Here is a 24948-nt window from a genome sequence, read left to right on the forward strand (position 1 = left end):
AACCTATGGGCTGACTGGGTCATGTTGCCTGACTAATATTGCCCTTTGCATCTAGTCAGCTCACAGAGAGGGAAATATTTCCTTCTGGTGTCCCTCCTGCACATTTCAGACTAGAGTGATACAGGCTTTACCAGAGAGTGTCTCCTAGCTCCCATAAAACTGTGACCACAGTCTGCTGTGAGCAGTCAGCCCCCACTGCTGTCACAGTAAGGAAGAATTTGCCCCACACCTCTGGGCAGGCTGGGACTCACTGTTTAAGAGAGGGAGGCAAGGGACAAAAGCGTTTCCCTCTGGGTCAGTATATTTCAACTGGGTCTAGAAGACAAGAATTGCCTTTAGCCAGAAACCAGGCTGGGCTTTTCAGCAAAGCAGCTGCCTCAGTCCTTGGTGGGAAGTGTACTTCCCCTCCAGCTAACAGCAATGTTCCGAGCTGCCCTCAGAATAAACCCATTCTTGTAGGGAATTGTTATAGCCCATCCTTACCAAAGTGCTTCCTGGCAGCATTGTGCTGTGCAGCAGCCTCTCAGCACCTCAATTTCGCAGCCGCTTTGCCCAACTTAGCCCTCCGGCGAGGTCACTTACAGTCCTACTCCTGCCAGGCACTCAAAGGCCAAAAGAAGCATGAAACAACACAAACTTAATCTCTTCTTTTTCTTCCGGGAGATCTGCCAGGCACCAGTCTTCCACTCTAACCAGCGTTCTCTCCCAGGGAGAGCCTCACACCTGCGCTCTCTGTCTCTGCCTGCCCCTTCCCAACTCCTTGTCTGTTCTCGGGCAACTCTCTTCCTGACCCCTTCAATCTGTTTTCAGGCCGCTCTCCTTTACAGCCCAGTGCCTTCTCTTAAGCCCCACTGAGAGGGAGTTGGCCAGTCACAGGTCCACTGGATCCCACTCCCTCTTAAAGGCGCAGTTGCCCTACGACAGGAATGAGCTATGGTGGTTTCAGCATAGTCCATTCCAAGGCATTCTAGAAATGCTAAAGGCTGAAAGGAAGGAATGTTGGGGGTTTGTTCAGCAGCACAGAAAACAGGTAGCCAGAGTCTGAATAAAGAGCAACAGGTCTGGGGCCGGAAAAGAGAGAGAGAGAGAGACACGTTGTCAGCAACAAGGGGACTGAAAGTGTGGCTATCAAAACTCCATTTGACTATGCTATTGATTTCAAACAAAAATAAAGCAACAGGGTGGGTTTCCCTGGGGAGGCTGGAATGCAGCTGATGGCTTGCTCATTTGACTCTAGCATGCCAGGTATAAAAGCAAGAAAAAAAGAAAAAATATTCTTGCCACCTACTGGAAGTTAGTGGGATTTTTGCTCTAATCCCTAAAACAAATACATTTGGTTTCACTGACAGCTTGCTGCAATTATCAAACTGTGTCCATCACGCTCAAGTTGTAAGCATCAAAGAGATGAGAAAGAGTGATCACTTCATGGCCCAGATGCGCTATAAATGGGCTCTGCTCATTATTTGTGCAGGCAGAGAATGTCATCAGCAATTTTTTAAGCAAATGAATTGCACAGCCAGAGATCTGAAAACATTAAAAGGGTGCACACTTGAATTATTTTGGTAAAAACCAATGCAACTAATATGCCTGTGCACCTTCCTTCCTTCAGATTCCCTCTACAGGCACCCCTGTTCACCTCTCTTCCTTTCTCAAACCATCTTCCATCATGCGTACAGCACACCAGAAGGGACTGTCAGCCCATTTGCAGAGACTGGCAGAGGAAAGAGGCAAAGGAGAAGATGCTCCTGGACCATGGATGAGCTTGTGATTAAGGCACTGAACTGGCATTCACATCTTGGCTTTACCACAAGCAAGGTGACTGGGCTAAGGATGGCCCAGGCCCACAGCAGTAATCAGAGTGCCTTACCATCTCATCATTGTGCAGTGACATCCCTGTGAAATGAGTTCTGAGCATGTTTTCAGACTGCCCGTCACTCTGGCAGGTCTCAGTCCAATTCCAGAATTATAAAATAAATGCTGTAAAAGAAGGATTTCGGAAGGCAGCTAAACCCTCATGCTCCAGGGCTTACCCCAGTATCTACCCATGAAGGGTTAGGAAGAGATTCCTTTGGGGGTAGATTATCCTATATCCTTCATGTACCTTCTTTCTTGTTCCCTTCTCTGAAGCAGCTGGCTCAGGCCATTGTTAGAAACAGGAGTAGACGGGCTCCAGATCTGCTCCAGTCTGGCAATTCCTACATCCCCATGAAAATCATCTGCATGACAAGCCACACCCACTGTAATCGGCCCCCTCATTACCAGCATCAACTGAAAGGCCAAGATCAGGATGGTCCATGGAGACTGATTTCCCTCTCACTCTTAGAGGCTGCCCCACCAGGTTGGCACACGGTCAAGGTGTGTGGGAGCATGGATTGTGTATCTGGCCTGTGGGCAGGCAACTTCTATGTAGCACTTTTCCCCCAACTCCTGCAGGATTTAGTGGGATGTGAACACCTAACTCCCCAAGGTTCTAAAAATCCCAGTTTCAGCTCACTAGCAAAGTACAATTAAAAGAGCAAAAGAAAAAGACAAGGCACCTCCACCATGCAGAACCACAGCCAAACCCATGGCACCACGGGAATACCTTGGCTTTTTATGTTAACAGGAATAAAGCAGCAACCGTCCCTTTAAAGAAGAAGGAATTGGCTTCCTATACCATAACGACAAGGAGGAGTTTAAATGTGACCACAAGAATTTAGAACTTTAAAACTCCCATAAACAGATTTGAAAGTGAGCTGGGGGCTGCTGAGAATGTGAGCTACCTCAGTACAAATAATAATAAAGATATGTCTATAAACTGGGGGAAGAGGAATAACTGGAAGCTTTCCACTTTATTTTTTAAAGACAGGAATTAGGACCTTATTTTTATACATATATATAAAAAGTACAAGCTTGTTTGTTTTTTTCAATACTCTAAATAACCCTGGTTAATTGCAGAGCAAAACCAGAATGCAGATGCATGCCGAATACAGATGTGTAGATGTAAATAAAACTCCTGAGATGGCCATGGGCCAATAAACATTTGACCTAAGGGCCCACCTAATTTTAGTGGGCTGAAGTCTGGAAAAGTGATTAACTATAGAAAGGCCAGTGTGTTGCTTTGTACCTGGGGAATGTTGGAGTGAAATGAAGGCTCCCAGGCCCTAATTTAAAAACTGCTTTTTCGTTCTAGGGAAAGCCAGAGTGCTGTGGAAGAAAGGGAGCTGGTCCTGTTCCAGCAGTGCTCATAAAGCTGTCAATAAGTTGAGAAAGTGGCCTTGATGGTGTGAAAAACCATCTCCTTTAAAGAACTTGCTCCTAGTAAAAAAATTTATATTATATATTCTATTCAATAAAGCCTAACAAATCGTCTAGGATCATATAAATAGCAAATTTAACGGCAAATTAGCAGGGCTTATGAAATATATGACCACTTAGCCAGCCAGGAAAGTCAAAACTCAAGGCTGGCTAATAACTAAATTACACTGGGAGGTATTGGAGGGGTTTTTTTGTTTTTTTTAAACTCTTCATTGGCAATGTAAACGCAATGTAGAGATTTATCTGCACTGACCCAACCCACAAAGTGACCATAGTTTTGATCTTTCCGATGAACCTGGGGAAAATGTTGATATCGATGAGAAAATATGCAGTCCTTCCCATGTCAAGTGCATATGCTAATGCAGGTAGGGTTATAGCCAAGGGCTGCAGTTGTGGTTAATATATTTTGCTGGAATACATTTCTGCTGGGCTTCCTGAAGATTCAATGTATAATGGTAGACCTGTTTTCCAGATGTAGCTATTTCAGCTGTGAGAAAAGTCCATCACCTTATCTTTACAGACTCCAGAGCTTTCAGAGGACTAAAATGGCTACTTCTCTTAATAAAATTAATGGCGTGCTTTTTATGGGTTTCAGCTACAACCTGATTCTGCTTATAAGGGACTGTTAATACAATTACCAGACTGACTTTACACTGTAAATTCTCAGTTGTTTTCCTTTCCCTGTTTGGGAATGTCTCATTAGATGTGCATTGGAAATCAGGTAGGATCGTTACTGAAACCTTACATTTGCCAGGCCATATTTAAGGTTATGTTGGCACTTGCTTTATAAAAACCATATTTTCAGGGTTTATAATGACTATAAAAGTTCCCTTCATGCCGAAACTTGGCACATAAACCTTGGCTCAGCTTTGGGGAACATTTTTTGGCAAATGTGAAAAAACAAAATATACCATCCGCTTTTCAGGATCAGATGCTTTAAGGGGAGTGTGGACTTGGGATATTTAAGATTAGGTGTGTGATGCTGTTTCCACTGCAACTGTAAAAACAGCACTACATTTCCCTCTTGCGATGTGTGCAAGGCAAAGAGACCTGAAGGTCTTGTCTGCACTGCCTCTTTACCCTTTTATTTAACTATAACTGAAAATTTGAAACAAAAAAATGGAATTTCCACATTTTCAAAATGTGGAAATGGGCCATTTTGACAATTTCTAAACTTTTTTTCCCCCAGAAAGTTGTTGAAACGGGAAATATTTGGAAACCAACCCTTTCCCACAAACAGTTTTGTGGAATCAGCATTTTCTGACCAAAAAAAAGTTTTAATAGAAAAATTCCTGACCAGCTCCACTTACTATTGTGAACTAGCATTTGTCATTTATTTATTAGTCTGAGCACAAACTCGGGGCTCTGATTCTCCACAATTTGTGTAACCTGCTCAGCCACTCACACCTGTGCAAGGTGAGTGTGAAATGCTACCATCCTGAACGTGTCCTGTTTTACACCAACTCGATAGATGTGAATGCAGAAGTAGAAACCAGAACCTGACTTACCTGCCCTGGACCTGGGGCCAGAGTCTCTCCTCCTTCTTGCCCATTTGTGTACTCGGTTATGAGAGCTGCTGGGATATTTTTCATATGTCAGCTTTCCAATTAAATTTCATAAATAGAATAAAGTAAAGAAAAGTGTTCATAACATTTTCACAGTTCTGACCAATTATACAGAGGGGCAATTTTTTCAAAAAATTTAAGAATGCAAGAGATTCCATTACAATCCCCCCACCTTTTTTTTCCAGCCAGCTCTACCAATTACACCTGTGCAAAATAACCGTAGGAAGAGTCCCAGACAGAAAGGGAACAGTTTACACTCACTCAGCTCTTGCTTTCACTGGTGTCAATCACAGCACACGGTGCTGGGCAATGGATAATGAGGCCTTTGGACTCCCAGTTATATACACCAGCCCCCGCTACCTGGTCTTTTTGCAGCTTTTTCTTTCCTCCAGCCTATTTTTCTCACAGTGCGATTTTCTTCTCGTTTGCTTCTCATTTACAATGAGTTTTTTCTCAATACCAGTGTGACCGGTTGCATCACGGAACCCCCCTTGAGAGCTGACACCTGATGTGCCAAGACTACCTCTGCCCCTGCTTTCCCTGCCAGCTCGGGGCCCCAGCACCCTGTCTTGCTGAGCCAGACACTCCCATCTGCTCCAACAAAGATCCAGGCTCTGAATTACTTGCCCTGAAGCTGCAGGTTTACCTGAAAGGAGCTAACAGAAGTGTTCCTGTCTTTAACACTTAGGTGCCCAACTCCCAATGGGATCTAAACCCAACTAAATCTGTTTTACCCTGTATAAAGCTTATAGAGGCAAAACTCATCAATTGTTTGCCCTCTACAACACTGATAGAGAGATATGCACAGTTGTTTGCTCCCCCAGGTATTAATACATACTCTGGGTTAATTAATAAGTAAAAAGTGATTTTATTAAATACAGAAAGTAGGATTTAAGTGGTTCCAAGTTGTAACAGACAGAACAAAGGAAGTCACCAAGCAAAATAAAATAAAATGCACAAATCTATGTCTAATCAAACGGAATACAGATAAGATCCTCACCAGTTCCATAATGCTCCCTTTTACAGACTAATCTCCTTTTAGCCTGGGTCCAGCAATCACTCATACCCCTTGCACACTATCCTTTGTTCCAGTTTCTTTCAAGTATCCTGTGGGGGTGGAGAGGCTTTCTCTTTAACCAGCTGAAGACAAAATGGAGAGGTCTCCCAGGGATTTAAATAGACTTTTTCTTGTGGGTGGAGACTCCCTCCTCACTCCTATGCAAAGTCCAGCTCCAAGATGGAGTTTAGGAGACACCTGGGCAAGTTACATGACCATGCATGACTCTCAATTTTTAGAAGTAGCATCCATTGTTTATATGCTACCTTGAACATCCTCAAGTAGACTTCTTCTGTGGATTGGAGCATTCCACGAGCCATTGTCCTTTAAGTGTTTCTTGATTAGATACTTAATTTCAACATTTCTTTCTCCAGGAACTGACCAAATGCTCTACTAAGGTTATTTAGAAATCAAGCCAGTACACAGCCTACATTCATAACTTCAAATACAAAAATGATACATGCATACAAATAAGATTAATACATTCAGTAGATCATAACCTTTACGGAGATATGTTACATGACATATGTAGCATAAAACACATTCTAAGCATATTTCCATAAAGCCTTATGGGAGGTACTGTCACAACCAAGCCAAAGCCAGTGCTGCAGGGGTTCATTATAATTATTTTCATGGGGCAGCAGCAGTGCTGGATGCTAATTTAATTAACCATTACCTCCCACTTGCCCTGTTTAAAGAACCAAGTTGGAACAATCATTCCTTTTTTAGGTTCATCTTCATCTAGCCTTCATCAATCTGCCCAGGGGACCCTGGCCTGATCTAGCATGGAGCTGAAAGGACTCCGCAAAGCCCATGGATTATTTTTTCTTAGTTAATGTGGAGATCTCAACCCTAAAGACAGTCTGAGTCACTGCTGCATGTGGCCCATGTATAAATAAGATATTGAAATTTAAGGCAGACTGTGCCTTTGTTTTCAAGAGCACAGATATATACCCAAGGGAAAATGCAGAGGAGCAATGCAATGGCGCTCAGCTGCTAGACTTGGGGCAGGGTTTCTTCTCTGGACTGTGACCTGGCTACATAAGGAGGAGTAGAAGAGTAAATCATAAGTCTAGAAACACTTATTCTGGTTGTAAAAGATGAGAGGGGAGGAAGCTTAGGTGACAAACAACACTGAATTTGGCAAGCTCATCCTAGCCCCATATACAAGTGTCACAAATGCACTGCACAGCTCACCAGCAACCTAGCACTGGAAGAGGAAGTAATGAGCAGGAGTTAATGGAGGGGAGGAGAACCATGCAGTACAGTTCCCCATCCCTGCTAGAGAGCAAAGAGGGAGTTCTCTCTCCTCTCTGGCTTGGGTAAGCAGTGCAGCCCCACAGCTCCCTGTTAAGAGCTCCCTTACCTCGTTCAATCTGCCTGGTAATGAGAGAGGTGTATTGGAAATGAAATAGGAGCAGCTTTGCAGGTTGGAACTGAGGTTCCTTGGTAGAGCTGTGCTAAGTTCAGGACTGCACCAGGAGGAGATACAATAGGTCAGGATTGATGTACAGTAGAAGAGCTGTGTTAGGCCCCAGGACGGGAATAGCAGGAGCGGCTGTAGGTGAGGAGAAAACAGATCTATGCCTGCAGAAATATGTAACATGCTTCTGGCACCATTCATTATCGCTGACTGCCCGCCAGCTGGAGCCAACATGATTATAAATGCCAATCCAGACACTCGGCAAACATTTGCTCCAGGACCCAAATGCTTGTGGTTTACCAAAGCCTGCTATTATACTGAGTGAGCAACACTACCAGTGCCCTCACAATAGGAACAAGTGATGACTCCACCAGAGTTACACCTCCCATTTCTTGAGCCACACTGAATTTAGCCTAATGCAAACTCTGCTCTCATTGACCCCTGGACACCGCATTGCCATCAACTCAGAAAACAGGACTTGGCCATATATGCTTTTTGGGGTACTGAACTATCATAGCACAGCTTAGCACAATCCTTTGGGGCTCACCCCTCCCAAGTCAAACCTGTACTCTCTCCCCACTGACAGACCCTATATTTTTTAGCAAAATAGTTACCATTTGACCAATGAATCCCTCCAGAAGGCAATTCCTAGTCCACTCTTTTTCCATGCCGCATCCCTATAACTCTCCAGGCTTGTCAGGTATGTGCTACTGTCTCATCACTTCTCCTCTGCTTCCTGCATCACCGGTGTGATCTAGGCTGATCTAGCATAGGAGACCTCCCAGGGATACTTAACTGTTGACAGAGGGCTGCAGCAGAGGGGAGAATCCCTCCCTCCCCAAAGGTACAACTCAGGGGTTCCCAGAATGAAACCTACATCTTGCTTCCAGCCTCAACTTTGGCTTTTCCCTCTGGCTGCACCTTATGCCAGGAAGACTCTCTGTCCAGTTTCACTCTGCTACTTCTTCAGACTCTGATTTTATTGTTTCTCCTGCCACAGGGAAAATTCAGAAACAATGCAATGTTCCCATGCAGACCTCAAATCAGTTCTTTAAGGACTGGTGTCTTTCCCCCCAGCCTGGAATTCCTGACCTGACCTTACCTCACTGCAAAGACCTCCGCTGTGAAATAATATATGACTTTTGAAGTTTTGTTTTTATGATCTATGAAATCACTCAGCTCTCTTGGGTAAATAAATTCTGGATATGAAATTGACCTCTTAACTTTTAACTTATAGGAAAAGCTTGGGGAGGGCGGTTCATTAGGCTGAAAAGTCATCCAGGAAGTCCCAGTTTTGTGGAGTTCTTTAAAACCTCAAGGATGTAAAGGCTTGTGGTGAATCCTGCTTAAAAAATCAGCGTTAGATACAAGTTCAGTACCTGTATGATCCTAACCATAGAATGCCAGAGGCAAGTAATGTCACTCACATAAGCCTTAAGCTGCTGGCTATACTGCCTGTTAGATACTGAATCATACTGATTATGAAGCTACCTTGTTTCTCACTCTCAAACTGATTTAAATGTCCATGCAAACGAGGGACTCAGTGACACAAGCCAGGAATAGGAAGCAGAGGCACTGTACCAGTTTTCCCATGGAGTTTTGCTGCCAATGCTCTTCTGCACCAAAATTGCTATTAGAGCTGATTGAAAAATTTCCATCAAAAATGTTTTTTTCCATGAAAAATTGGGTTTTTGACTTAACACAATTTTCACAAAAAGTGTCTGCTTTTGGTGGGGAAAAATTGATTTTTTATTTTTTTTTTGTAAAATAAATAAATCCAGAAACCAAAATATTTTAGCCAAAAATCTAAATATTTCAGTTTGTAAATACTGCCTTGCTGCCTCATGGGAGCTGTAGTTCAGTGCCTCATCTCCTCATTCTCCTTTCTAGGCCAGGCTCCCTGGCTGGACTCCCTCTCCCATGATGTATTATGGCAAGGCTTCCCAACAAGATGCTTCTGGGACAAATTTACAAAACTTCCATGGAGAGAAAGGACAAAGGGAACAGTCATAAAATGATGTATTTATCAAAGAATGTATGCACTCTATCAAATGGAACTGTTACCTTCCCCTTCCAATCAATTCTCATAGGTGACATTCAATAAATTAAAAGGTAGGAAATTCAGAAGAATACAAGGAAATGTTTTTTCATACTTCCAGGGAACTCATTGCCACAAGAATTGGCTGAAGCTAAGAATTTAGCAAGACTCAAAAAAGGATTGGACATTTATATGGCTACTAAGACTATTTGATCACATTGTAAATTCCTAGTGAGAATTTTCATAGTAGAAGGTGTCATATGACAACAAAAAATTTGGAAGCAATATTAAAGCTTGCACTTCTTGGTATAAGCCAATCTCTAACTATTAGAGATCAGGATGAGACCTATGCAGGGGGCAGATTATCCCACATCTGCTATTGCAGGGTTCTTGCACCTCTTCTCAACTTCAGAGATTTTATAACATCCTCTGATGAAAAAACCCCAGACACGACCAATTATAACCAAAGATGTCTGCCTGTTCCAAAGACCAAAGGTCAGAGCCTTGGTGGCTGTATATCAGCATAGCTTCATTGACACCAGTGCCAGTTTACCCCAGCCCAGAACCGAGTAGAGAAATGTGGGGCAGGTGCTAGATTTTTGGTGCAGTGGAAAACAGGAGATATTGCCTTCCTTGGGCCCAATCTAGGCCTAATCCAAAAGCCATTGAAGTTAATGGGAAGGCCCCTACTGGCTTCTCTAGACTTTGGATCAAGCTATGTATATCCATGTCAGAGGGAAAGAGAGCACATTCCTCCTTCTTCCTGCACTAGCCACTTGGTTCACATTAAGTACAAGAGCCACGTAAGACTACAAAGGAGTGATTCATTAGGAAAGGAAGAGAGGGAGGAATAGCTGTTCTCACACAGCAAAGCCTTTATTAGGAGACAGGAGGCGACCAGGTCTCTGGTTTGCTTGGAACCTACCCAGAGTATTCTGGGCCCATCAATCTTCCCATATGATGTAACAAAATGCACCAGCGTGCCATATGGTCTCCTTAAAAACTATTCTCCTCCCTTCCCTCCTATTGCAACGTATGATATTCTCCCTCTTCACCAGAGCTCACTTCCTCTAATAAGAATTATTCTTTGAGGTGGAACAATGGTTAACCGCATCGTCTCAACAGCCTTTCTCTAAAGCGCTTCCTCGAACAGGCTCGTGCTCAGAGAACGTAGGGGGATTTCACACTTTGGCTCGGCCATTTGGAAAAATAACACAAATACCAGACAGCCGCCCATCTTGCCGGCTGCTTCGTTTGGATTTTTTCAAAGGCCCTCTTAGTCAATTTTCCCTTCCAGCTCAGTTTGTTGACTCAGCTGCACTCACTGTTAGAGGTGATGGCTCTGGCAGGACTAGGACCTGCACCACGGTGGTTTAGTAGCTGATAACAGCTGAGACTGCAGTGGGTCTGAAGAGCTTTTTGCGCTAGGGTGTAGGTTAGATTTAGAAAAGGAAATACCTCCAAAATGACCAGCTGAAAGTGTGTCAACAACACAGTGCTGCAATGTTTGGGGTTTAAGAGCATTTCATAGAAGCATGTCCTCTCTCTAATCGAGTCCAGCTTGTTTCCATAAAGCAAAAACAAAAGGGAGTTGATAGTGGCTAGTAGATTGGCCAGAACTACAGTATACGGCGGGAGAGAGGGAAGCTGATGGGGGAGGGGAATCTATGAGCTTTGTACTAGCATGCTTTACTATTAGCTAATATGTAAGAGGGGATATATTAGTACAAGGGCATTATGATTTACTATTAGCTAGTACATAACCTACTAACTAGTAGTAGATTGGCCAGAATAATTAACATCCCACATCTAACCGTAACCCTGTTGTCTTTTCTGATTTATCTTACACATTTAAACACCGTCTATGGTGTAACCTGCCAAAGGGGGTTCCCTGCAAGGCGTTCAATCCTCAGCTTTGGAATTTCCATCCAACTTGATCCTCCAGAGCTTAGATTTGTTAACCTTCTTGGCATGCTGCAATACTTGCCTTTTATCCCTGGGCATTCTTGGGGAGATAGATGGGAGTAAAATTCACTTGATTTGGAGCAGCTGTAGTTGCTGCTGTTTTATTATTTCATTATTTATTGAGAGGCTGTGTCTTGCCATATTGGTGGTTCTATAAGAACTGTTGAATTGGGTTAATTTTAGAATATAGTCAGTTGAAAGGCTGTTGTGAAATGACCCCAGAGCAGTGGAAGGCACATGGGTAAACAGACAGGTCAGTCCTGGCATCATGCAAAGCAGCGTGGGATAGGACTCAGAGGACTGCCAGACTAGTACAAATGAGCTGCGTGTATACATAAACTAGGGTGACCAGATGTCCCAATTTCACAGGGACAGTCCCAATTTTGGGATCTTTTTCTTATATAAGATTCCTATTACTCCCTATCCCCATCCCGATTTTTCACACTTGCTGTCTGGTCACTTAACACAAGCATTAGTCCACACTAACAATACACAGAGAACTTAATGCATTTTCAAAGTGGATTATAGATGATGTATTAACTGGCAAGTTAGTATTCTTTAAGAATTGCATTCAGTGTACATAAGTCATTTTAATGCACACAAATCAAAGTTAGTGCATAGTAACCTCCCATGTAAACAAGTCCTTAGAGTAAAGATATGCAATAAGATCCTGTAACTGGGTTCACTCACCAGCCTCCTCCTGGCTGCTCAGGGGATGCCCCCTTCCATCATTTGCTCTCACCACGGCGCCTCTCGCTCTCTGGGACTCGGCGCACTCCTGCTTTGTGATTGGCCCTCTGGCCAGGTCACCTGATGTTTTTCCCTTTCTGGGGGTATCAAAGTTTCCTTGAATTGACTGTCTGGTTGCCTTTCTAGACCATCCTTTAAATCAAGACTATGCCACTTTTCCTGTGCTGAAACCCACTACTCTGGATTCCAGCACAGGAACCCTCTATCCAGCAACCATGGTTTGCTTACTCCTAGATCCTGTTGCTATTTCCCTGTGTTCCTTTCTACTTCCCTTCTCTTTCTCAGTATTCTGGTCCACCCAAGGGGTCCAACTCACAGTCCCAACTCCCAGGGAGTGACTGCAGTCTACTTCCCCTATACTCCATTCTGTTCTTAGTTTCCTAGCTTTGTACCAGCCCAGGCTACACTTGCTCAGCTGAGCTCCATCTTCCATTAGGGTTTGTCTATCCAGCCTTATTTTCCCCTAGATTAATTAGCCCCTTCCAAGCTACCTTAACCCTTTCAGCTGAGGTGTGGAGTAAACGCCCCATGACAGATGCTGATTCAGCAAAGCACTTAAATGTATACTTAATTTTAAACATGAGTGATTCCATTCAAAGTCACTAGAAGACTACTCAAAGGCTAAAATTAAGCACATGCTTAAGTGCTTTGCTGACTAAAGGCCTGAAAAATGAAATAAGCAAGCTAGATAAATATACCACTTGCTGCAGGACATGGTGGTCACATATACTATGCTTCGTACCTCTCATGTTCAGTTTAAGCTAGCCCATGTCACTTCCAGAATGATTTTTGTTAGCATACCAGGATCTAATGCTTCCTGAGAAGAGGCTGCCTGGGGGAACATCTCTACAGTATGGTGTGGGGCGCACCCTCATGTAACAGAGACGGTAGCAAAGTAACTGCAGTCTCCATGGTTCTGCAGCCTTTCCTCCTTGCCTCTTGCATGGAGAAGCGAATGAATCTTAAACAGCTGTCCAAGACTTCTGCAGAATATCGTATTCCATGGAACCCACTGCCAAAATAAAATGACAAGTTCTCTGCTCAGCTGTCTGTGAAGTATTAGGGGGTAGATCTGGTCAGGAATTTTCCACAAATAATGTTTTCACTGGAAAATACCTACTTGTGAAAACTGAAATTTTCATGGAAATGTCTCTGTTTAGACAAACTTGCAGCAGGAAGATCCAGGATACTGGTCAAAACCAGAAAAGGAAGACACACACAACTGGTTATGGCTCTCATCTAGAAGACTTACATTCAAGTTCCTACTCTGCCTGATTCAGGGAGCTTGAACATGGGTTTCCCACATAGCAAGCAAGTGCCCAAACCATTGGGCTATCTGCAGGGTCAGAGGAGAGAAGCACTCTTGCTTGCTCTCTTGCTTTGTGTTTCCATGGAAAATTTCAAACGGTCTCTCTTTCATCCCAGTGTGGAAGGGGATATTTTTGGGAAAACTTTTTTTTTTTTAATGAAAGAGGAAAATGATTTCCTCCCCTGTTCTAACAAGATCACCTAGAGGAAGATATCAATCCTAGGCTAAGGAAGCAATACCTGTGATCTCCAGGGCATTTCTAATACAAATGGAATCTAGTTGTGGATTAGTTTAACTGCATTGCTAATACCTAAGCTTTCCAGGTACATCATGTAAAAGAGTGCAGACCCACTGAAGCCCCATGTGCCAGAGAACGTCACAAAGTTCAGTTGCAATTGATGCATAATGTTGGAAGGTTGTTACAAGGAGGAGGGAGAAAAATGTTTTAATTAACCTCTGAGGATAGACAAGCAATAGGCTTAAATTGCAGCAAGGATGGTTTAGATTGGACATTAGGAAAAACGTCCTAATTGTCAGGGCAGTTAAGGACTGGAACAAATTGCCTGGGTAATCTCTGTCACTGGAGGCTTCTAAGAACAGATTAGACAAACGCCCATCGAGAACTGTCCAGTTATTACTTAGTCCTGATTTGAGTACAAGGGACTGGACTGGGTGACCTCTCAAGATCCTTCCAGTCCTACACTTCTGTGATTCTATGGGTCTAAGATAAAGGGAATTTGAACATCGGAGCACAGTCACTGGTGTGGAGAGCCTGCAGCAGAGTAGATATTATTAATATGTTCACGGATAAGTCTCACCAGCCTCTGAAGTAAAACGGGTATCGTTAACAAGGGAGAAGCCTTCATTTACTCAAAACCCCAATCTTCTGCCAAAAAACAGTTTGAATGGGAAATTTGCAACCAGTCCAACCTAGATTTTAAAAATATATGAAGGTACATTTTGTTAGGTGGGCTGTTTGGAGAACAGTTAAAGGAAATCAGTTTCTCTCCTTCTTTTCATGAGCACCAAGGAAACTGAGCAAAATAAACCCGGTTGCCAGTATTCAATATACTAGATAGACTTAGTCAAATAATTAATTGCAAATAATGTTCATAGTGAATTTAGTCTTCTGCATTTGTGAACTGATCCCTGATTTCATTATTCAGAGCTACTCATCCGAGAGCTGGACTGGACAGTTTTCATGCTATGGATTGTTCATTTCAGCTGTTTGCTACTCGTCATCCATGGTGTGTGGCGGGTCACCAAAGTCACATAGTATCATTTTCATTCCCTTATTGGATAACAGAAGCATTTTTAATGGGATAATAGCAGAACGTTGATGCTCTTGGTCATGCATAAGTAGCTTTGTTTGTGCGTGCATATGGGTATTGGTACAAGAACAGCTGTTCCTGAAACATGCGTGCACAGGAGAAGCTATTTACATAAATGCTCACAAATAATAAGAAGGTAGAGACATGATCAGATTAAATGGGTGTTCGGAATTGAAGGCAGGTTCTGGTGGGAAAGGAGAGACTAACTTTCACCAACATTGTCTTGCTAACATACTAGCAGATCCAATCGAACGCAATGGAAGTTTTGTCTGAGTAACAAATGCATAGGGTCTGCGGGATACAGAGCAGCCAGGTGAATGGCCAACCAAATCATCACAAAAATGTCTCCCTCCCACCAGTTGGGGGCTATACTCTACAGCAGAATTAACTGTTTTCTGAGACTTGTTAACCAGTCATGCACGATATGAGCCTTGCGCACCCCCAAGCTGCAACTCCAAACTGTGCCCTTCTGGTGTGTTAGACAGATGCTCTACACAAGGTGAGTTTTCCTCTGGCTGAGCTAACAGCACTTAGGCTATGCTTCTGCCCTCCTGAAGTCTCCCACTGCATATTACATCCCTGGGAAAGGTTCCCCTGTAGCTGCTTTCATGCTGGGAAAAGCTGTATCCACATCTCTCTGTGTGCACTTAACAATTGGAAGCTTGGCTCAAAAGTGACCCAAGAGCTGGTGGGAAAAAGGCCAGAAGTTGGACTGTAACTCATGGGAGCGATGTGTCGCTGGAGATGAAACCAGCAGTCGACATTTGACAGATTAACCTCAGTGGAAACGGAGTTTCTAATGCACCTGCTCCAGATGAGTGTGTCAAGATTTGAATAAGCACCAGATTTGCATAATGCCCTTAAGATAAGCAGTGTTATACCAAATCCCTGTAATACACAGAGGACTCCAGTTATGTCTCATCCACTTCATATGTGGCTACTTGTCACTGTGCTGATAATTCAGAGATTTCAGTGAGAGCATCGACAGCCACAGATCATCTGGGAACATATTTTTCCCCACTGACTAATAATTCCCAGGAGAATGTACCTTAAACATACTGTTTCCTTCAGTTAGCGTTGTGGCACCTCTAAAACTAGTTAGTAACAACCCCAAAGCCAAAGTACTCCCAGCTGTACAGAATCCCCTATGCCACCCAGTTGAATAGACCAGTTTGCTACAGCTTTACTTAAAACAACTTCCATCTATGTTTAGGGGAACATGTATGGTCTTGTGGACAGATCTTCGCTAATGTCAATGCAATAAGAATCCTTTATTAGTGGGCAAAGTATTTAGATACAATTAGCCTGTATCACAACAAAAAAAGGCACTTTTTGCTTTAAACACCAGAGTAACTAAAGTAATCTACAGTACGCTAAAGTAATTCATTGGTCAGCTAGCCTTTAACTCTTCCAAATTTTAGCAACATACTGAAAACACAGGGTCAGATCTTCAGCTGGCATAAATCAGAGTCGCTCCATTGACTCCAGTGGAGCTATGCCTACTGACATCAGTTTAGGATCAAGCTCATCTGTAACAGATTTAGTACAGATTGAGGGCCTGATTCTCCTCTCACGTACACTGGATTTACACTGGCATGGGCCCAATCCTTATCTTATTTCAACAAGTTATGGAATGAATTTAAACCAGTATGATTATTAGCAAGGTTCCAACATTCTCCAGGACTCTTCCAGGGGAAAAATAAAAATGTTGTTAAAACAACAAAATATCCTCCCCCTTTTTTTCCCCACACACCACACAACATGTACACCACACTCCGCCACTTGCACACATCCACTGTGAAATGCCCACAGCACTCTCACATAGACACACACATATATTTACAAGACCAAACTCATCCCTGCTTCAATCTAGATTTTTATGAAGAAACAGCCAGTATTCTGTCCTTAGGCAGTAAAGACGATTGGCCTGACTGACAAAGATTGAGATGTGTCTAGCAGTTGATGGCTAGACATTAGCACAAACATAATCTACCTTGTAGCCAAATTTACTGAAGTGTTTTCACAGGCTGCAGCCTTGCTATACAAGCCAAACGGGAAACTAAAGTGTTTAAACATTTAGGAGCCAAAATCCTATTGAATTGCTGGGCTCCTTTGAAAATCCCAGCCTTTGCCACTATGGTTATGAGAGCTATAGAAAACCGAAGATAGATCAATAGTTGTGTATAGGGATGAACAGATAGGTGAATAGAGGGAACTGTGTGGGGATGAACAGAGAGATGGATGGATAAATAGAACTCTAGTTGATCCAGAAGCCATGCTGAGCTGATTTCATCTAAAAGCAACTCTGCCTGCAATAGCTTGTATTTGGTATGCTGCGAATGATCTTATAACTTTTGGGTTTGGCTCTAATACACGTCGTTTGATTCAATCCCCTTTTCTTAAATAAGGAAATGATTTTCAGAAGGCAGGGATCACATCAGCGAGTAATGTTCTGAGTGGAAACAACCCTTTGATTAGAGAAAGGAGGTTACTGTAAATCAGAAAAATAAACTACAGTCGCTATTGGAATTGCTGGAAATTATTGCTTGAGTCATACTTTCAGTTTGAGGCTTTTGTTGCTAAATGCTGAGTGTGTGAACCATCTCTGCCAGGGAGGCCCCACAGAGATAAAAGCTAGTACAGGGAGTGGGTTTTAAATTTTAAAGGACTGCTGTCAAGGTGGGTGGGCACAAAAATTGTGGACAAATTTTGAGACTCCGATCATTTTCACTCACAATAACTGTTAATACTTGAAAAGAGATTTGAAGACAACTAAATGCCATGTGTTAATTAAAAGGACAGAATTAAAGTAGAATTTGTAACTTTTTTAAATGTTTTCTCATTCTGCCCTTTTTCCTAATGTCGTGCGTGCACACTTGACTGTTACTGTAGGGTTGGTCATAAGCCCCCTAGGCTACACACATTGGTTTGTTCTCAAGGCATTTATGAGAACTGATCAACATGCATGGTTTTTTTTTCTGGAGCCATTCATAAGTACACTGGTTTGTCATTATTATTATTTATATCAGAGTAAGATCGATAGTTCCCCTCTGAGATCAGGACTCCATCACACAGTACAAACACATAAGAAGAGATAGTCTCTGCCCCCAGTAGCTTTCAATCTAAATGGGCAAGAAGGGGAAACAAGCACAGAGAGTTCAAGTGACTTGGCCAAGCTCACACAACAGCTCTTTAGACTCCAGGCCATTACCCTATACACTACACCATACGGTCTCCTCTCATTATAGACGTCCCAACACTAGCTGTAAAGAGTTTCCTCTGAAGCTGGATTAACAGGACAGCTGTGCACTGAGTTACATTATTGCTAGAGCAAAGGCTACAAGTGTACTTATTTTTAAATAAAAAGTTGATCCAAACCCCACACGGCTGCCAAAACAGGCTGAAAATCTCATGGGAAAAGGCTTTCTTAGGAGATTTCTGGAATTTCCTGCTTCTGGGCAAATCAGAAATAACACAAAAGCAGCTTTTCTGATGCTGTTTGGGGATTTTGATGGTTATTTTGCTTCTGGTCCTGACTGAAACCTAGAAATGCAGAAGAAAAGCAACAGGGGGGAATTTTCTAAACTCTTTTTGAGGAAGGGGGCCTTCCAAAAGTTTATTGGATCCTTCATCCATCTGACAACATATACACCTCAGAGAGATATTTGCAGGGATACAGGTAAGGGATGTTGTTATTATAAGTTAGAACACCCTTGCTGCCTCAAGGCAACATGCTCTATCTGCTCAACACAGGATGGTAAATCACAAGGGGTTTCAGCATTTCTCGAGGAAAGGAAAACTCAAGGGACTACTGATCTATCTATTATGTTATCTAGATAGTATAGCTATATTAATATTATTATTACTATAATATTATATTAATTATAATATTAATGAAAATAGATATTTATGTCTCTATATTATATCTAATGTATTTATCCTTACAATGCCCAGAGTGAGGTATGGCATTGCTGTTATCCCTATTATACAGAGGGGGAGCTGAGGCATACACAGGCTATATGATTAGCATGAGGTCACCCAGGAAGTTGGTGGCACAGCATGGAGTTGAACCCAGTTCTCTAGCTCAGTGCTCTAGCTCTTGGGAAATCCTTTCTGTTACTGAGTTGTGGAAAGAATCATTGTATTGATGTTTGGGGCAGAGGCTAGCTGGTACCGCTTCATTTTTTAGCTGGCTTGGCTGGTGTTACTGTCATAGAATCATAGAATTTAAGGTGAGAAGGGATCATTATGATAGCCTAGTTTGACCTCCTGCACAATGCAGGTCACATAATCTCACCCACCCACTCCTGTAACATACTCCTAACCTATGTCTGAGCTATTGAAGTCCTCAAATCATGGTTTAAAGACTTCAAGGTGCAGAGAATCCTCCAGCAAGTGACCCGAGCCCCACACTGCAGAGGAAGGGAAAAAAAACCCAGGTCCTCTGCCAATCTGCCCTGGAAGAAAATTCCTTCCCAACCCCAAATATGGCAATCAGCTAAACCCTGAGCACGTGGGCAAGACTCACCATCCAGACACTCAGGAAAGAATCCTCTGTAGTAACTCAGATCCCCCCCCCCAGCTAACATCCCATCACAGACCATTGGGCATATTTACCCCTAATAGTCAAAGACCAATTAATTGCCAAAATTAGGCTATCCCATCATACCATCCCCTCCATAAACTTATCAAGCTTAGTCTTGAAGCCAGCTATGTCTTTTGCCCCTACTGCTCCTCTTGGAAGGCTATTCCAAAACTTCACTTCTCTGATGGTTAGAAACCTTCATCTAATTTTAAGCCAAAACTTCCTGGTGACCAGTTTATATCCACGTGTTCTTGTGTCCACATTGGTACTGAGCTTAAATAATTCCTCTCCCTCCCTGGTATTTATCCCTCTGATGTATTTATAGAGAGCAATCATATCTCCCCTCAGCCTTCTTTTGATTAGGCTAAACAAGCCAAGCTCTTTGGGTCTCCTTTCATAAGACAGGTTTTCCACTCCGCAGATCATCCTAGTAGCCCTTCTCTGTACCTGTTCCAGTTTGAATTCATCCTTCATAAACACGGGAGACCAGATCTGCACACAATATTCCAGATGAGGTCTCATCAGTGCCTTGTATAATGGTACTAACGCCTCCTTATCTCTACTGGAAATACCTCACCTGATGCATCCCTAGACCACATTAGCTTTTTTCACAGCCATATCATTTTGGCGGCCCATAGTCATCCTGTGATCAACCAATACTCCAAGGTCCTTCTCCTCCTCTGTTACTTCCAAGTGATATGTCCCCCGCTTATAACCAAAATTCTTGTTATTAATCTCTAAATGCATGACCTTGCACTTTTCACTATTAAATTTCATCCTATTACTATTACTCCAGTTTACAAGGTCATCCAGATCTTCCTGTATGATATCCCGGTCCTTCTCTGTATGGGCAATATCTCCTGTCCTGGGTACTCTGTCACACAACCCATGCCCATCTGACAAAAGACACTCCATAACACTTCACCCAGTATCATCATTAATTTTGTTACCATTGTTTCTTATTTGCATTGCAGTGGATGTCCCAATCAGGGATTAGGTCCTCACTGTGCTTGATGCTGTACATATATCTAACCAAAAGATAGCCCATGCCCCCCAAATGCTTAATATCTAAGTGGACATATAAGCATATGGAAGAATTTAATGATTCCAAGTCAATTAAATATTTGATATCACATAGTAGAGACAAACTATTACTGAACTCCATGAGCGTGCAAGATACCAGACTAACAGCCCTGGGAACTGAAATCTTCTGACCATAGAACTAGTAAAACAGAGAGCAGAGGCAGTAAAAACTTCCCTAGCCAAAGCACCTCCATCTTTAAGGGCAGAATGTTGCCACCCTTACTGCCATGATCATTTCTTTGCATTATGGTACTGACTCAACCAGGCTCAAGGCCCCATTGTGCCTGGTTCCACACATACGAGTAGTAAGGGAAAATCTAAATTAACAAGAGAAAACAGGGAGAATTATTATCCCTATTTTACAGATGAGGAACTGAGGCCAGAGTTTAAGTCCCAGGAGCCACAGAGGAAGGGTGTGGCAGCAATTTAACCCAAATTTCCAGGAGTCACATCCGGTGCCTTAACTATAAGCCCATCCTTCCTACTACATGCAGTGAAGTTACCACTGACTGGGATGGACCCCGTCCCCCCCCCCCCCACACACACACACACACATGACAGAAGAGAGAGAGATACCATCGACATGGTAGTGACAGTCGTGTGATACATTGTAGAACCATGTGATGAAATTAAATGTAGCACAGGGATCCACAAGGTATCATTCAACTTTGATCAAATGCCTCACCTACCTTTGGCCTCTGTTGGGGGTACTGGTGAGAAGCTGAAACTGCAGGGAAAGCTGAGAAAAATAACAGGAGAGAAAACAAATCTATGCTAGGAAAAAGAGTGGCAGAACTAGGCATTTAAATAACGTTTAAGATTAGGAGAGAGAGAAATTCTATATTTGGGAGTAAATAATGAATTAAACTAATGGAGTCACCTTTTAAGTCTGGACAAATTGTAATCACACAATTGTGCATTACAACCCTATTTAGAGCCAGATTCTGCTGCTACTTGGAGGTTATACTGAAGCTCCCACAGTTTCTAACACTGGTGGAACTACACTGGTGCAGTTGTATTGGTGGAGCAGTAAAACTGGCTGGAGAGGGGGGAGACTTTGAGAAAAAGGCTAGTGTAACCAAGGCCCAGATGCTCCCAGTATCCTGAGATCAGATATGGAGCTAACTCTTTTCATAGTGTGAGGACATAAGCACAAATAGCTATGCTTTAAAAGCAGCAACTAGAGAACTCTCTGACCAGGATGTTTCCTCAGATGTCAAGCTCCCTGATGCAACACCTCCTGATCCTCTCGGATAACAGGAACTCTATAACCTCTCCGCATCTCTCTTTCTTTATAATAAAAGAATAAAACAAATTATAAACCAATGTATCTACCAACAATTCTTTCAAATTCCTTAAGACTATTTACACTACTGTGTCTCCTTATCAATTCCATTTAAACAGTCCTGAGCAGTATTCGTAAGATCAAGTCTTTGAGAGGGTCTGATCAGTGCTCCAGAGTGTGTTCTCACTTCTTTTGAGTTTGCATGTGGAGTTCCCTGTGGAGGAGTCTCACTTCCTGACAGAGTATCTGCAGGTCTCAGATCCTCTCTTGTTGTGTTGGAAAATACTGAAGATGAACCCGATTCTTCTGGTGTCTGGACAAGTCTTCTTGGAGACTCCACTAATTAGGGCCTGGGAGTTTCTGCCTGGAACCAAACAGTTCCAAACATCTGGAAGCTTTAGAGCCAAACTTTGTTCCCTGGTCTCAGTTTGGGTAATGCTTTAGTTCTGTGCCCAACACTGAAGTTATGTTGCTGCCAAATTTTTATTTTAGTTTCCTGTTTTCTAAGTTCTTTCAGGTTGGGTCACTTAGGTTGAAGCTGTATTGGTGCCACAAATAAAGGCATCCTTAGTCATCTTCTCATCAGTTCTGCTGAAGATAATCTAAATGCAAGCAGTGTTTGATATGCCAGAAGTACTTTATACAGGTCTTCTTATTTTGCAGAAGTCTTTTTAAGGTCTGCACTGCTTTCTCCACCTCCCCATTGTTCAGGGGGGAACATGAACTACAATGTTCAAAATCAAAGTCCTGGGCAAATAAAATGTTTTAGAGATAAATTGAGGCTCATTGTCTGATTCAAGGACATCAAAAACTCCATGTCTTTCAGAAACTGAAGTCGATATTTGCATGACCTGTGCTAATGATGTCCATGGAAGTATAGTCAAGTTGATATACCTGAAGAAGTAGTCAACTATCATAATTTATGCGTGTCCTTTCCAGAAAAACAAATCTGTGGCTACCTGCTGCCAAGGTCTGTCAGCTATTTCTGTAGACAGGAACAGTTCTGGTGAATGTTTTTTTCCCCTTGTTACATAACTGCAGCCGTCGACTAAAATCTGAATTTGCCTGCTCAGACTGGGCTACTCCACATGGATTGTTGTGCTTGTACCCTGCATTGTTTATACATTGATGTCCCTCATGGATTTTGGATAGCATCTCTTTCAGAAGTACCATAGGGATAAGAATGCTCTGTCCATCAACCATGTGAAGATGATTTGGGTCCCGTCAATATGGTAGTAGATCTGTTGGAAGTTGACTCTTTCGACCCCACCCTTTTTGGCAGAGTTCAGTAAGTTTCTGGCAAGTCTCAACATTTAGTTGTACATCTCTAATTTGTTGAAACTGGTTGGCAGATGCTGGAATTGCTGCCAGAACAAGGCCAATGAAGACTTCGACATCTTTCTTTAAAGCCTTCCCATTGGTGGCTGCTTAACTGGGGCTCTAGACAGAGTGTCTGCTATGAGTGCTTTCCCTGGTATGTGTTCAGTGTTGAAAGAAGATCCATTAAGGCCAGCTGCCTGAATTGCCAGAATCAAACTTCTCTAGCAGAGCCACTTGCACTGTGGACTCCATTGCTGCGCTGAGACATTGCCTCCTTGCTGCTGCAGCATTCACAGATCTTCTCTCTGATTCACCATTTTCCCCACTCATTCAGCACTTTAGGGGTCACTCTTCTTTAGACAGAGGGATTCCCTCACTTCCCACATGCCAGAGTGTGAGGACATTGACACAAAGAGCCAGGCTTTAAGCAGCAGTGGTGTTGCCAACCTCAAGGCTCCAGTTTTTGCCAGTCACATGTGAAAAGTAACTCAAAAATCTCTGAGGCTGGCAACATTGCAGGCCTGGCCCTGATCCTGGCCCTATGTGCAGTCTCCTGCCCCATACAGAGGAAGAGGCAGAGCCGGGCCCAGAAGCTGTGGCTACTCAGCCTCTCCCTCACCACTGCTTTGCTTGACCTCCACATAGCTCCCTATCTGGATCTTTCCAAAGCTGGCTGTTGCCATCACCTCATGGGGCACCCAAAGATGCTGAGGTACGGCCCACCAGGTACCCAGGAGGGCACAGTAGCTCTGGGGACAGGGAAGAGAAGGCGCCAGATGGATACAGCAGGTGCTGGGAGCCATTATGCATTAGCCGCATTCCCTCAGCAAAGACCCTTCTTATCTCATGATTGATATAACCACCAGCCTTTCATATCAATCTCTTTGCTTCCAGACACCACACTGGAGCAGAAAGTATGACATCCAATGGAAGACACTCTTCATTTAACCCCAAACCTTGACACGAATTAAAATCCATTTGCATAAGACCATTTCCTGACTCTAGCCTGTGATATCACTGGTGGAGTCAAAGGGTCAGTGGCTTCTGTTCATTTGAAACAAGACAGAGGGAAATATTGAAGTAGTCATTGCGCATTGGAGTTCACCAAAATCTTTGTAGATGTGCCTAAGGAGGAAGGAAGGGGATTATGAATTTCAGGGGACACTGTCAGGATGGAACCACAGTAAATATTAGCTCTGTCTCTAGTTACACCTTAGATTATTAATAGTGAATCTTTGAAATCTCATTAAATTCATCATGATTTACGTTTCAGTTCAGGCTCAAACCAGAACCCTGGATCTAATCCCAATCCTAAACGTGGAGCATGTTTTTTCAAAATCTAGACCCACTTCCAGATCAAAATTTTCTAGCTCAACCCACTTTTCCTTTGTTGACTTTCCTATTGTTCATGCCAATTTCAAGTCTGTTTCAAGTCCATTTCACTTTCTGGCTCTTATGCACTAGTGCAGCCCGCAAAATCTGAAGGGAAACAAAGTAGGGAGCATATATTTGATATTTTTAAAACTTGTTTTCACTAGAATTTTTTGAAAGGGAATTTTCTATCAGTCTTCAATTTTGTAGAAGTATTTGGAGAGGAAAGGGGGGTTTGGTTGTATTTAAAAAAAAAACACACAAAATATAAATTTGAGACCAAAGTTGACTTTATGGGGTCCTGTCAACCCCTTGAAATAATGTCTCCCAAATACAAAACAATAAGCAATTTGGAATTATTGTAGATGGGCACAGTCAAGGATGAAGTCCACCAGAAATGGTCTAAGTGCAATGTTTTTCTCTTTGCAAAATCCACATAATTTTTTTTGAGTATCCTTTTCTCTAAGTAAAATAAAGCAAAACCAAAATAACTAATTCCCAGACACCCTGTCCCATGAACAACCCTTAAACAACAAAACATTTTGTGCTATCTGGTAGTCAAGAACAAC

The sequence above is a fragment of the Gopherus flavomarginatus genome, chromosome 12 (assembly GCF_025201925.1).
Source record: "Gopherus flavomarginatus isolate rGopFla2 chromosome 12, rGopFla2.mat.asm, whole genome shotgun sequence".
NCBI lineage: Eukaryota > Metazoa > Chordata > Testudines > Testudinidae > Gopherus > Gopherus flavomarginatus.